The sequence below is a fragment of the Xyrauchen texanus genome, chromosome 15 (assembly GCF_025860055.1).
Source record: "Xyrauchen texanus isolate HMW12.3.18 chromosome 15, RBS_HiC_50CHRs, whole genome shotgun sequence".
NCBI classification, from domain to species: domain Eukaryota; kingdom Metazoa; phylum Chordata; class Actinopteri; order Cypriniformes; family Catostomidae; genus Xyrauchen; species Xyrauchen texanus.
Genome location: NC_068290.1, coordinates 4,412,788 through 4,427,910, shown reverse-complemented (window position 1 = coordinate 4,427,910; position 15,123 = coordinate 4,412,788). Strand labels below are relative to the sequence as shown.

The 15,123-nt window shown below is 37.6% G+C and overlaps 1 protein-coding gene across 2 annotated transcripts in view; it reads right to left on the bottom strand.

Annotated features, from left to right (window-relative positions):
* LOC127655907 (raftlin-like) overlaps positions 1–15,123 on the bottom strand; it is a 143,947-nt gene that overhangs the window by 104,372 nt on the left and 24,452 nt on the right. The window lies entirely within an intron of this gene.

Sequence of the window (15,123 nt, the reverse complement as noted above, 5' to 3'; positions counted from 1 at the left end):
ACTTGTGTCGATGCCGGACTCTCTTTCCCCTGCTACTGAAACACATGAAGACCCCCTTGATCCTGATGTCTAATAAACAGCCTCAGGACCCTCAACATTCATCCGTAATCTGTACTTTAAACAATCCAAAATGAGGATACATCTAATTACAACCAGAATGCAATAGAGCACTTAAAATGCAATTACACATCTGCATGTCCTCCCCACATGACAAGGCTCCTGTATGATTACTGCAAATATTTATGAGAAAGAGTTAAAGAGGGCGCATCCTTGAAATAACCAACAACTTACAGGAAGTTCTTATTTTTCATTCCATAACTTCTCATTTTTATGAAAGCTTGTTCAATTCTGCAAAGGAAATGATGAAACTGGACTTAGTCTTGTACAATAAAGCCTGTGCCAAAACGCTGAGATGTTTTAATTATCAGTAAAAGCATTTGTGAAATGTATGTAAATTTTTTAGCACTTTATTCACATCAATGAGACTGAATGGGTCAGTATTGACCCACTTTGGATCCTCCTGAACAGAAGCACCAAGTTAATTTTTGAAATAGTTATGCTTAATATATAGAGCTTTATATTCCAAAATTAAAGTAACACGGGTTGGAACAAAATGAGGGACGAACAATCCCTTTAACACATCTGATATTTGTGCTATAGCTGCAATATAGACCTGAAAATGAGATGCAATGGACCCAACGACTTCTCACAAAGAAATTAATCTGAATAATTTGTTATTCCCAATTGCTAATCATATCATGACAGACGTGTGAAAGGAACGGAACAACAGGTGGTGGATCGTCATGGAAACAGCTCCATGATTCCAGCATGAAGGCTGATTCCATGGAAACACTTACAAGACCAAAAACTAACACAACTTAGGTGTAGAAAAATTTGAAATTGCTATATTTGGCACTGAGAAATGCCATGACAATCTTCGACTGTAAATGTAATCAAATGGCAACATGCTGAAATATCAGAGAAAGATTTCCATCAAGCTCTCACAGGTGCAAGATAAAATTGGTGAAGAGTAGTCGAGCTGAAATTAGTGCCTAAAATATTCACTTTGTCCACACTGGCACATAAAATGTCCAATTAGGGTTCAATCAGGCAAATGAAGGGAGTCTTATGAGTCTTGTAAATGCAATGAATCGGCATCAGCCTTTCAGAAGTATCAATCTTCTCGTTTTAAAATATAAGAATGTATTTTCAACCCCTGCTGGTACACAATACTAAAAGCGAGAGAGAAAAACACAGAAGTGAAACCTGAATATGAAATTCCTGTCATCATTTATTAATCCTAATGTCATTCCAAACCCTTATCGAACACAAAAGGATAAGTTAGGCAGAATGTTCTGGCCATTCATTTTCATTGTATGGGAAAAAAAAGCAATGAAAGTGAATAGTGACTGAAGCTATCAGTCCCTAACATTCTGCCTAACATCTCATTTTGTGCTCAATACTGGTTTGGAACAACATGAGGGTAAGTAGGTACCTGACAGAATTTTCATTTTTGGGTGAACTATTCTTTGTAAACTGTACATTCATCTCTTTTTTTTTTTTTTTTTTTTTTGGTCTCTCTTTGAAATCAAGATCAGAGAGAAAGAGATCCATGGTTAAATCTGTGTTGTTTACCCCATCCCTGAAAACGTTGTAATTGCATTTCAGCAAAATCAATACAGACGGGTTCAAGAAAACAGAGATGCTGATGCGAAACAACTGGCCTGTGAAAGTTCAATGTGCTTCTTTAACGCGCAGGCAAGAACAGATGCTGTGTTGTAAAACAGACTGATAATGACAGGCAGGGCAGAGGGGAAACATCTCCACAAAAGCACTATGAAGTAAATCAGCTGTTTCAAGACACCACCAGGTTGATCAATACAGAGATGACTGATAAAATTCAAAGTGAAACAGTGGAGATGTTCACCAGTTATTGTTGAGGAAGCTGCTTTGACAGTTTTGTTAAACTACAAGCTATACTTGTGATTTACATTTAAAATTAAAAGTAGTTAGCTGCATTACAAGCTACTAACATACAGATCTGTATCTGTATTTCATATCTATCTAGCTATCTATCTGTATATATATATATATATATATATATACACACACACACACACAACAGTTAGTTCCAGTCCTTGAATCTGATTGGACGAGAGACATTCCATGAGATCTGATGCTCTGACACCATCAGCACTCGGACGCTTCACTGTGTGTATCACTCCGCTTGTGTTCGTGCTGTTCTAAACTAAAGTGTAAGAGTAGTGTATATGTGTTAAGAGCTACTGTTTGTCTCTTTTTGTTTCACATTCCATATGTTAGCCAGAAGGTGGTGGCAAAAGATAATTATTGTGTGTAATATGAGCCAGTCAGGTGACGTGAAGTGAATCCATGTCATCTAGTATTTACATAAAACAGCTCTTCGTGCTCGCTTGTATTATTACTACAATAATAAAGCTAGGAAATAGCTTTTAACGGCTTTAAACGAACAATTTCAGCGTTACAGCTCATCACAGCTGAGAGACACAACAGACTGATTAATTACACAATGGGTGCTGTTTAAAATGGCAGAGGAGATTGCGGTTTCTATAGTGATCGACTCTTGCTCACCGGCTACAGCGACATAGAGAGAAATACCCCCCGCTTGGACGGCTATTTTTTCACTGAGAAAGTTGATCTTCAGAAAGCTGACAGCATCTCTGCTTGGGAGTGGCAACAGGTGATCACACACACTCCATCTCTCTCTCTCTCTCACACTCACTCACTCACTCACACAAACACACACACACATCCTTGTTTATCCAATAACTTGTTTGAAAAGCCGTGCTACTATTTCTGAAGTCACATTTTTGAATTACTAATGGAGCATCATTTGGTTTGAACCAGCAACGGCAGTTTCTGTAAGAAAGTAGTTGCATGCACAGCTGGCCTGTGAAAGTTCAATGTGCTTCTTTAACGCGCAGGCAAGAACAGATGCTGTGTTGTAAAACAGACTGATAATGACAGGCAGGGCAGAGGGGAAACATCTAAAATGCTATTTCTAGCCATTTTACACACACATGTTACCAGACACGATCGTATTTATTAATCAAGAAAATTCACATTAGATCATAATTTCTTTTTTACTAGTAAGACCTTTGATATTAGGACAAAAATCGTATTCTTGATAATAATCCTTTCACAAATGCATCATTCTTTCTGAGTTGCATTACATCCGTGGAAATCTGGAAGATTCCAAACTCCAGTTGAACTCTTCCAATGGATGAAGCTGGAGGAGACTGCAAAGAGAATGCACTAGTGGAGACTAACGCGCTGTGAAACGTGGCTGTACCTGATAGCGACACCACTGTCCAGAATATGAATTTCATCTAATTTCATCCCCGCAAACCTTCGTTTGGACACCTCTGATCTAGATGAACCATCCAAATAAATTGATTCACTTATCTGAATCAATATGAATCAATTTGATAATTACCTCAATTTACTCGGCTGTAAAGAGTGTGCAGTACAATATTAAAAAAATATTGATATTGCGTTTTGTGATACTATATCGCTAATCGCTAGAAACAGATTTTTATAAACTGCTTTGTAAACAGCTGAGCTATTGTCACATTCCTGCAAATTACTGTAGCTAAATATCATTGCTACTTTAAGTTAGTCACTCCAAAAAACTTAAATGTGATTTACTTTGAGATTTTACTCGAGCAATTTTCATTTAGAAGCCGGCGCCCTGACACAGAAAGACATTGAGCAGAGTAAGACAAATTTCTTCCCCTACAAGCAATCTACAAATCTGAAACACATTGCAGCGAGCAGAGCCTGACTCTGTCAACAAAGAGGAAGGAACTTTGCAGAAATCTGCACTTCCTGTTGACGAGGATGCTTTTGACATCCATACAAAGAACACACTAATATAACACATGCATCTCAATCCAGCTTTATAGCTATAGTATAATGGGGCAAAGGTGTCTTTTTTTGCTTTAGATTTATCAAAGTAATATAATATTTCCTTTAGAAAGACTAAAGGAGACTTTAATCTGAAATCTTTCCTGTCATATCATAACAAATGATCATAACTAATCTTTAAAGTCAACATAAAACGATGTTCACTATACTGATTACGTAATCTGACATATTTCAGAGTGAAACAGGATATTCAATGAGAAAAATAGAGTGGAACTTATCCATCAGAAAAGATTTGGATTGTGAGAAGTAGCCAGAAAAATAAGGATTTGTGACGTACTGATAGACGAAAAGGAACATTATTTCAGATGCAAAGCAAATGGTTACATTTAAATGAAAGATTCAAACAACAAGACCAGGAAGATCTAGAATAGAAAATAAATTGGGTCCGTTTTTTTCAACTATATCAAAGCTTAGATGTTAACATTTTATGTGTAAGAAAATCTATGCCTGAATCATTTACATTTGGCAAATGTTTCTATCCAAAGTGGCTTACAGTACATTCAAGCTTTACATTTTATAAGTACACTCATTCCCAGAGAAATCACATCTATTACCATGCAGTTGTTAGCACCATAACATATATCATAAGATACAAAATATCATATATAAATAAATACTTCATTTATATTATCATTCACGTTAAAACATAATATTGTACATCAAAAAATGTAATAAAGTGATGTGTCTGCTCATGTGTTTACCAGTAAAAATACACCTTGCATTGTCTGTCTCTATCGACTTCAAGAAAATAGCCCATTTGATGTTTATTGCAGGACCATCTCGCTGAACGGCTGAAGGAGTCGATGCATCTGCCATCAGACAGAATGTAATAGAGGTTCACCTGCCCTTGTGCTAAAACCCTTAACCTAACAGCAGATGAGAGCCTTATTTCACAAGCTGAGCTTTGAACTGTGGCTCTTTGGCAGGGTGCAGGGGGCCGGGCCAGAACTCGTCAACACCATGGCAGTCGTCCATGCAGCCAGGATGAAATGAAGAAAGGTAATGTGGGGAACCAAATGTCTGTGAATTCTCCTATGAATGTGACCTCCGCGGTGACCCTCTGACTCCATTTTCATGCCGCTCGACTGCCCGATTAAAGCACATGTTCCTGCATCCACCTGCTCTAATCTCTCACACAAATACAGCTCTTGGAATAGCTTTCGAAACCTTTAACCCTTATTTGAAATTGTGTTGTCGTCAATTAAATTATTGTCAAATATGTTTGTTGCTGAAAACAAGATGAAAAATTTATTATCAAAATAGTTTTATATTTTATTTTATATTTCACTATTTTAATTAAAACATTAAATGAAAAAACAAAAAAAAGCCGGTCATAGCATCAAAAGACAACAAATGGCGGCGCATGCGGAAGCGGCAGCGGCTCGGCTCTCTCTTGTTTATCTTTCTCGTTCTTTTATCACCTAGTTCTGTTAGTTAGTCTATTAACCCTTTCCCCGCCAGCGTTTTTTAAAAAAAGTTGCCAGCCAGGGTTTTTGACGATTTTCGCTAAAATTTAATGGCCCGCAGAATATTTTCTTCCATGAATATATGAAGATGCTATATATCAAAATAAAGATCTGGGCCTCTGCTTTTAGGCAAAAAAAAAACGATTTTATTTTATCTTCATTTGTTCTTTTTTTATTGCGACTTGAACAGAGGTAGGTTTTGTCAAAAAACAACATTTCAGACAAAAAGCTGATAAAAAGGCATGTTTATGTCTGATATTTTGAGCTTCTCATACTCCACTTCTTCATGTTTGAGACGATCGCAGTCTGTTTCTTTGATCAAAGAGTTGCGTACTCTTTCAAAACATGCCCAGGGGTCTTCCTTACCGTATAACACCTAAAACACGGAAACCCGGAAAATTCCGTGTTTGGCGGGGAAGCGTTTTTTCATAAAACACGGAAAATTCCGTGTTTGGCGGGGAAAGAGTTAAGTAAATCAGTAGCTCTTCCCATATATGATCGATCCTAGTTAATGTTCATCGGAGAGCACTATATAGATCCCGGAGTTTTCACCTTTTTCCCATCAGCTCATCAGAGTTGCCATCCCACCAGCGAGACAGCACCAAGAAACAGCTGATGGCGCCTTCAGTCATACAGATCTCAAACTGGTCATGTCTAAATTTGACAAGAATGAGTATTTCCCCACAAGAGAGAACGACGTCCTAGACTAAGTCTACACAAATATCCCTGGGGCATTCAAAGCAACTCTATCTGCACATCTAGGACAATCAGACCACATCTCCCTCAATCTGGAATGTGAATGGGTTGGGGCACCCCATAAAAAGAAGGCAGGTTATTTCATTCTTAAGCGTAAGAAATATGATATAATGTTTATTCAAGAAATGCACCTTTCTCCGCAGGAAGCTGAAAAATTTGGGTGGGAATTTTTTTATAGTGCTGGCTGGAGTAAGAGCAGGGGAGTTATTACGCTGATAAGAAAACATCTACAATTCAAATGTCTCATACAGCGTAAAGATAAATTAGGAAGAGTCATTATTGTTTTAGCTGAAATTCAGGGACAAAGTCTTATTTTTGCTAATGTTTATGCACCTAACGTTGATGATCAGGTCTTTTTTTATAGATCTTGAAGGAATGATGCAAGCCACTGGCACCCCTCATGATATAATATTGGGAGGAGACTTTAATCTTTTGATAGACTCATCAAAACTCATAGACTCATCAAAACTCATGGACTCATCAAAAGCAAAATTGTGCAAGCCCCCTAGAGCAACACTGACTTCACAGGATGTGTAAATATCTTATAGATCTTTGGAAACTTTTGAACCCATCTAGTTCCCCATTGAACCCATTGTTTTCATCAGTCTATAAGATTTACTCTACAATAGATTTTTTTTTTGTCTCCAAGTCCCTCATTTCATCCATTGTTGATTACTCAATTGGAAACATTTTAGTCTTAGATCACCCCGGGTGTCTTTAGAGGTGTTGCCACATATGGAGAAAAATAAATCATATAGATGGTGCTTTAAAGTATACCTTTTGCAAAATCCTAAATTCTAACAAATGCTAAAGGCTGAAATCAATGTCTATATTGAGACCAACTGGTCCTCAGTATCCTCTGTGGGCGTGGCTTGGGAGGTACTTAAGGGGGTTCTTAGGAGCCGGATCATACAGTATGCCTCATTCATCAAAAAATCTAAAGCACAAGAACTTATGGAATTGGAAGGAGTATTAAAAGTGCAGAGGCAGAGCTGAAGTGCAGGGTGTCGTCTAATGGCCTCAGAGTATTGACCCGATTGAAATACAGATATAATACTATTTTGTCATGGAAGGTGGTGTTTTGGCTATTCAGGGCAAGACAGTCATACTTTGAGTTGGGGGACAAGGCAGGGAAACTTCTGGCTAGATATATAAAACAAAGAGAGTCTTTCTACCATTCCCTCAGTGAAATCTGCTGGTGGGGTAATATTTACCAAAGACATTGATATTAATAATGCTTTTAAAGAATTCTATATTGATCTCTACAGTTCCACATCTTCATCCACTGATGAAGATATTGAACTTTGTTGAACCATTAGAACTTTCTAAACTGACAACTGAGCAAAAGATTTTCTTGATTCTCAGATAACCTTGGAGGAGCTTGGCGAGGTAATTAAGCCTTGCCTACAGGCAAGGCTCTGGGGCCACACAGCTTTGCTGCTGAAATTTTTAGATCTTATGCTACAGAACTGGCTCCACTTTTGCTATAAGTTTATACTGAATCATTAAAGAATGGAAAGCCAACCATGACAAGAGCCCAGATCAGCCTGATTATTAAAAAGAAAAAGATCCAAGCGAGTGTAAGAGTTACCATCCAATTTCCCTCACCCAGCTAGACGTAAAAATATTGTAAAAAAAAGTAAAGTTATGAAATCAAAGTTATGGCCATAGCTCTTCTGATAACATTGGCATTTCATCAATATCATATGGTCAGTGGCGAATAATCAGACTCTGGTTGCTGCCATCTCACTTGATGCCGAAAAGGCGCTTGGATATGGTAGGATGGGATTATCTTTTAAAGATTTTGGAAATGTACGATTCAGGGAATACTTTTATTGGATGGAATAAGTTACTTTATAGATGCCTGATAGCAGCGGTACAAACAAATAGATTAATTTCAGATTATTTTACTCTGGATAGGGGCACTCGGCAGGGTTGCCCTCTTTCCCCATTATTGTTCTATCTTGCTCTGGAACTATCAGCAGCCGCAATAAGAAAGGAGGATGATTTTCTGGCGGTCATTCATTTAGGGGATAAATACATGGAAATTTGGGTCCTAGCCAGTGTTATGATCAGCAGACAGGTCATTCTTAGGGAATGTTCAGGGGAAGAGTTTTAGTTTTATATAATTTGATTCTACATTTTCTGTTATGTCTGTTTGGCTTGTTGTATGGACAAAAAATATATAATAATACAATAATTTTAAATAGCTATATTTAAATAATTATAAATAAAATAAATTATATATATATATATATATATATATATATATATATATATATATATATATATATATATATATATATATATATATATTATATTATATATTATAAAAAATATTAATACATATAATTAAAATGCATTATATTATTTTGGAACACAAATGAAGCATTTAAAAAATGTGGATTTGTTGCAATATATTGTTTATTTCCATATTATTGAACATAAGCTTTTCATTGGCCTACAGTTCACAGCAATCCATTTTGTAATGGAATTCGTCTGTCAGTCCGAGATTTATTACAGTACTTGTTTAACATACACCCACGTCAGACAGATGCTTTTGGAGGGTCTCAATTGAGTTGCATCATAAACATAACGTTTTGTGTTTTCTGTGTCAAGTTAAACAAAGTTTGAAACTTATACATCTTGACATCCCTGCCTTCAGATTAGCACTCCATCAAGTTGTGTTTGAATGCAAGAATGTGTTCTCATCTTGTGTTGTCTGCACAAAGACCAGCTTCAATCACAATTTAAATTTCATTTAATCCATTTATCGTACTAAAATTCCTAAAATGAATGAATATGAAACAACTAAATATAGAGGACATTTTCATCAAGACTAAACCTGTGTGAGGTTAACAATGCATACAAACTGTCCGCACCTCTCCTTTGAACAGTTCTGCCCCGCCACTCTTCGGCTCTGTGCACAAACCTCTTATATTATTGGCTGGCAGGTTGAATAAAGGTATTAGGTGGCATTGCATTTTAATATTCTGCCCCGCTTGCTGATTATATCAGGGATGTGAGCCTGTATGCCTATAAGGTTTGGATATCAACGGCGGTGTGCCGTAAGTGTGTTTTCTATTTCTCTTGCTCTTGACATTTTAAACATTTGAAATCACATTTGATGGAAATAAAGAACGTGCTGGGCATCTTAAGCACCTCCCTGGCATGTTTTGTATGATGGGTTTTTCACCACATAACTTAATATGAGGCCCATTTGCTTGCCTCCCTTGGTGGAGGGTTTCTTTGCACTCTAGCATTGAAAAAGTAAAACTAAGATGACCCTACTGAGGCAAAAGTCACAATTTAAATAGAGTATTAATTTGATCGAATTCAGCTAAAACTTGGTGTGGCATCCCAGAGGAAAGATTAATTGTGAGAGATTGCTCTTTCACATCTCATGAGACATAATTTAGTTCTCAGTTATAATTCATTAAGGTGACAACTTGATCTTGGATGTTTCTCTTAAAATTCCAATCATGGATGGATGAATGAATGAATGGATACTGTAGAATGTCACATAGACAGATAACCCATCAGATGGATGGATGGATGGACACTGTAGAATGTCACATAGACAGTTAAGCCGTCAGATGGATAGATGGATGGATGGATGAATGTAGACTGTAGACTGTCACATAGACAGTTAAGCCATCAGATGGATGGATGGATACTGTAGATTGTCACGTGTAGTCAGATAAATCATCAGATAGATAAATAGATGGATGGATGGATGTATGGATACTGTAGAATGTCACATATACATTTAAACTGTCAGATGGATGGATGGATGGATGGACACTGTAGAATGTCAAATAGACTGTTAAACCGTCAGATGGATGGATGGATGATGGATGGATGGATGGATGGATGGATGGATGAATGGACACTGTAGAATGTCACATAGACAGTTAAACCGTCAGATGGATGGATGGATGGATGGATGGATACTGTAAAATGTCACATAGACAGTTAAACCATCGGATGGATGGATGGATGGATGGATGGATGGATGGATGGATGGATGGATGGATGAATGGACACTGTAGAATGTCACATAGACAGTTAAACCATCGGATGGATGGATGGATGGATGTATGGATGGATGAATGGACACTGTAGAATGTCACATAGACAGTTAAACCGTCAGATGGATGGATGGATGGATGGATGGAAGGATGGATGGATACTGTAGAATGTCAGATATATAGTTAAACCATCAGATGGATGGATGGATGGATGAATGGACACTGTAGAATGTCACATAGACAGTTAAACCATCAGATGGATGGATGGATGGATGAATGGACACTGTAGAATGTCACATAGACAGTTAAACCATCGGATGGATGGATGGATGGATGGATGGATGAATGGACACTGTAGAATGTCACATAGACAGTTAAACCGTCAGATGGATGGATGGATGGATGTATGGATGGATGAATGGACACTGTAGAATGTCACATAGACAGTTAAACCGTCAGATGGATGGATGGATGGATGAATGGACACTGTAGAATGTCACATAGACAGTTAAACCATCAGATGGATGGATGGATGGATGTATGGATGGATGAATGGACACTGTAGAATGTCACATAGACAGTTAAACCGTCAGATGGATGGATGGATGGATGGATGGAAGGATGGATGGATACTGTAGAATGTCAGATATATAGTTAAACCATCAGATGGATGGATGGATGGATGAATGGACACTGTAGAATGTCACATAGACAGTTAAACCATCAGATGGATGGATGGATGGATGAATGGACACTGTAGAATGTCACATAGACAGTTAAACCATCGGATGGATGGATGGATGAATGGACACTGTAGAATGTCACATAGACAGTTAAACCATCAGATGGATGGATGGATGGATGAATGGACACTGTAGAATGTCACATAGACAGTTAAACCATCGGATGGATGGATGGATGGATGAATGGACACTGTAGAATGTCACATAGACAGTTAAACCGTCAGATGGATGGATGGATGGATGAATGGACACTGTAGAATGTCACATAGACAGTTAAACCGTCAGATGGATGGATGATGGATGGCTGGATGGATGGATGGATGGATGGATGGAAGGATGGAAGGATGGATGGATACTGTAGAATGTCAGATATATAGTTAAACCATCAGATGGATGGATGGATGGATACTGTAGACTGTCACATAGACAGTTAAACCATCAGATGGATGGATGGATACTGTAGATTGTCACATATAGTCAGATAAATCGTCAGATAGATAAATAGATGTATGGATGGATGGATGGATGGGTGGATGTATGGATGGATATTATAGACTGTCACAAAGACAGTTAAACCATCAGATGAATGGATGGATGGATGGATGGATGTATGATACTATAGACTGGCACATAGTTAGTTAAACCATCAGATTGATGGATGATGGATGGATACTGTAGACTGTCACATAGATACATAAATAGTCGGACGTACGTACGTACATACATACATACAGACAGACAGACAGACAGACAGATAGATACAATTTCAGAAGAAAGATCTGAGACAAAGATGATGCTTAAACAAAACATACTCAAGAACACTATTAAGTTTCCTGAACTATGAAAGAGCAACATCTGAGCAATAGAATTATAGTAATGGCTCGCAACGGCGGTTGAACACAAAGCTTCGCTCATTCATTCATGTCAAAAGAAAGGAATGGTAAATGTTTTTCTCTATAGTTGCAGACGTTTGATTAAAGCGATTAACAAATATGCAGTCTAATGTTTCTACTTGCATGGCGTCAGGGAACATTAAGCTAGCAGAGGCAGTCTTGCGTGTGGAAGTTTATTGTCTTCGCCATGTAGATGAGACATTTGCTGTTCGTTCCTCCCCCTCTTCTAAAGTGCTTCACAACACCTCCTTTATGAATAGCAATATATTTGGAATAATTGAGCCGAGGCAGTGCAGAAAAATGAGGCGTAGTGGAGGTACCCTGAGATATGAACCAATACTGCTGAACATAACAGAGTTTTCACACACCCCTTCTTGTAGAATTCAAGGGCATACAGTATAAAAATCCTAAAGCCAACCTGGTGTATTAGGGTCATAACACCTTGATAATCTAAAAGGTGTGCATTTGTACATTTAGAGTACTCATTTGGCACTGGAGGCTCCAGTTAAAATGTGCTGTATACCGAACATTGCAAGATGAACAATTTGAGGATTGTTTTCCAATAGTTTTTTGTTTAAGCAGCGTTTTTTTTAAGCATGACACTGCTGGTCATTATGGCCTGTTGTTGTATAGAAAAGAGCTGAAGCTGAAAAGTATCTCCTCTTTTGTTCTATTATACTACGTATGTGTCTTGTTTTCCGTCGGCTGTGTCGGCACGCTACGGCGTTGTTCACACTGCAGGAAAAATCTAAATTTTCCTAAAATCCGATTATTTTTTTTGAGTGGTTGTTCAAACTGTAAGTTATATGTGGCCAGATCATATTTTTTCTGTTCAGACTACAGTCACTTTAGCTATCACGTCCACATTAGTTGTCATGGTAACACAGCAAACTTGCGTACATTCAACATCCATGAGATTTTAGCGATGGATATTTTACCATTGATTATGCTTTTCATGAAGACAGTAGCCAAATAAGAACATTCTTCACAGACAATGGCTTAAAAATGGGAGAGGAGGCATATGCAGTGTTTGTTGCTGCTAGTGTTGTTGCTGTCCGTTTTAGCGGGGACGTCCTGTATTTTGGCCGATATTACAACGTCTCGTATGGGACCCCTTTTATTTTGGAGTCCTGTATTTTAGCCTTACTGAAGGCTTTGTGTCCCGTATTAAAGCATAAAAAGTCGGATGGTGAGACGAGGACCCGCGTCCTGTGATAAAAAGCTCAAAATGCTCAAGCGTATTCACGTGACATTCAATACTTTATCGCTTTGTGGTTTCTCGCAACCGGCATGGGTTACAGCACCTTAGCGCATCTCTTTGGGTAAGTTAAGCCAATGTCTGTACTATTATAAGAGGTTTGCAGTGCTTTACGTGCCCAGTAACATATAGATGACTTATGGGTGTGCTTCATTCCGAAATGATTATCTCGATGCCCTGTTTACCTTCCACTGTGAGAGTTTTGTAGGGCTGAAATGTGTAATAAAACAGGCTGAACTCATTTTTGAAGACATTTTATAAAAAATTATGTTTGTAATGATCCTACTGTGTGGCCATCATTATTGTATTAAATTCAAAGTGCTCTGTGAAGGCATTAATTATGCCATTCGGAGCACAATATGTTTTCTCGTCACAAAACCTGACATGTAACAACCATCACACACAGCAAATGGCAAAAAAAAAACCCACATGAAATCCGATCTGACCGTTCAGACCGAGAAGCATTAAGAAAAATCTGATTTTAATTGGATTCCAAACAACCTACGAAAGTGGTTTAGATGAGGCTTGTAAAAATTGGATTTAATGTGACTACAAAAACCTAAAGAGATTCTAATCAGAGTCCAGAAAAATCAGATTTTCTCTGCCTGTGTGAACGTAGCCAAAGCAATACTGTCTTTGCAGTGTTAAGGCAGCTATAGATAGTAAAATAAATGCACACAAATCACAAAATACAGAAAGAAGACCAATCACAAATCAGTTTGCAACTATTATGATGGCACTATCGCTGGTTTTTAGATTTTGAATGCCAAACATTCTAAAGGGCCGTTCACACTGAACATGTTTTTGTGTCTGTCTGCGCTCTTTTTAATCCATAGTTTTTCTATGTAAACATGCACTAGACAAACATACTGTATTCGACCGTTGCAGCGTCTTGCCATTTTTTCAGCATCTAGATAATTATAATTATTTAAAAAAATGTATAAAATGGAACAGCTGAAATTTAATGGAATAGCTTTTTTTTAGGGCAAGAAATTATTCTGTCTGAACGGCTCTTAACAATGTTAACACTGTTAAGCAATGTTTAAATAAGATTAAAAAAATTCTTATAAATGATTAAATTTACACTAAAATAGATATCTATGTAAACATGTACTAGATGGATGTCTTTGACCATTGCAGCATGCCCATCTGTTTTTTAAGCATCTCCTACATGATATGTCTTAAATATATTTAAAAAAGTATCAAGTTTAAACAAAACTAATAGTTAAGAAGATGGATGGATGGAAAAGATTTACTCTTTTTTTTTTTTAGAGCCAGTTCATCCTGAATTAATTGCAGGAGTTTAATACTTGTGGTTAATACTTTAGAACAAACCCCCAACCAGAATGACTGGCAAATATTAATACAATTCTGCAAGCATAATAATGAGAGAGAATAGACAAAGATAGCGAAGATACAGATTTAGGTTTATACACACCCAGGCAGAGAGTTAGACCTCAAAGATTTATTTCAATCCCTTTTACAGGATTATACCGATCTGTGTGTTGAGATGTCAGCGAGAGTTTTGGCTCACACTCCATCTCAACACCCGGGAAGTCGACCCAACCCAGCTCAGTTTGTGAGAAATAACAACACTGACAACTATATTTAGCCAAAGCCCTCTGGAGCTTCCCCCATTAGCCACCTCACAGCCTGCAGGTCCCAGTATCTCATCGTCACCCACCTCATAGATCACAAACACCTCAGCGAGCACCTGAGAATGGCCTCACAGGAACACTGCTGCCAAAAATGTAGGTACAGTCTGTCTGAGAATGTGTGCTACAGTGTTACCAGGCAGCTGAGACTCACAGAGAGAATTCTGCGAGGATTTAGGTTTGTCATTTGCAAGTGTCATCACTTTCAGGATTTGAGAGAATGCTGCATTTTTGCTACGTTTTTGCATTTCCCTTTCAAATGTTCCTCGCAGATTAGCCTTACCTCAACAAATATTTGATTATTTGTTATACTTTCTATATTATGGATAATATATATATCCATGTTTCTAGACAT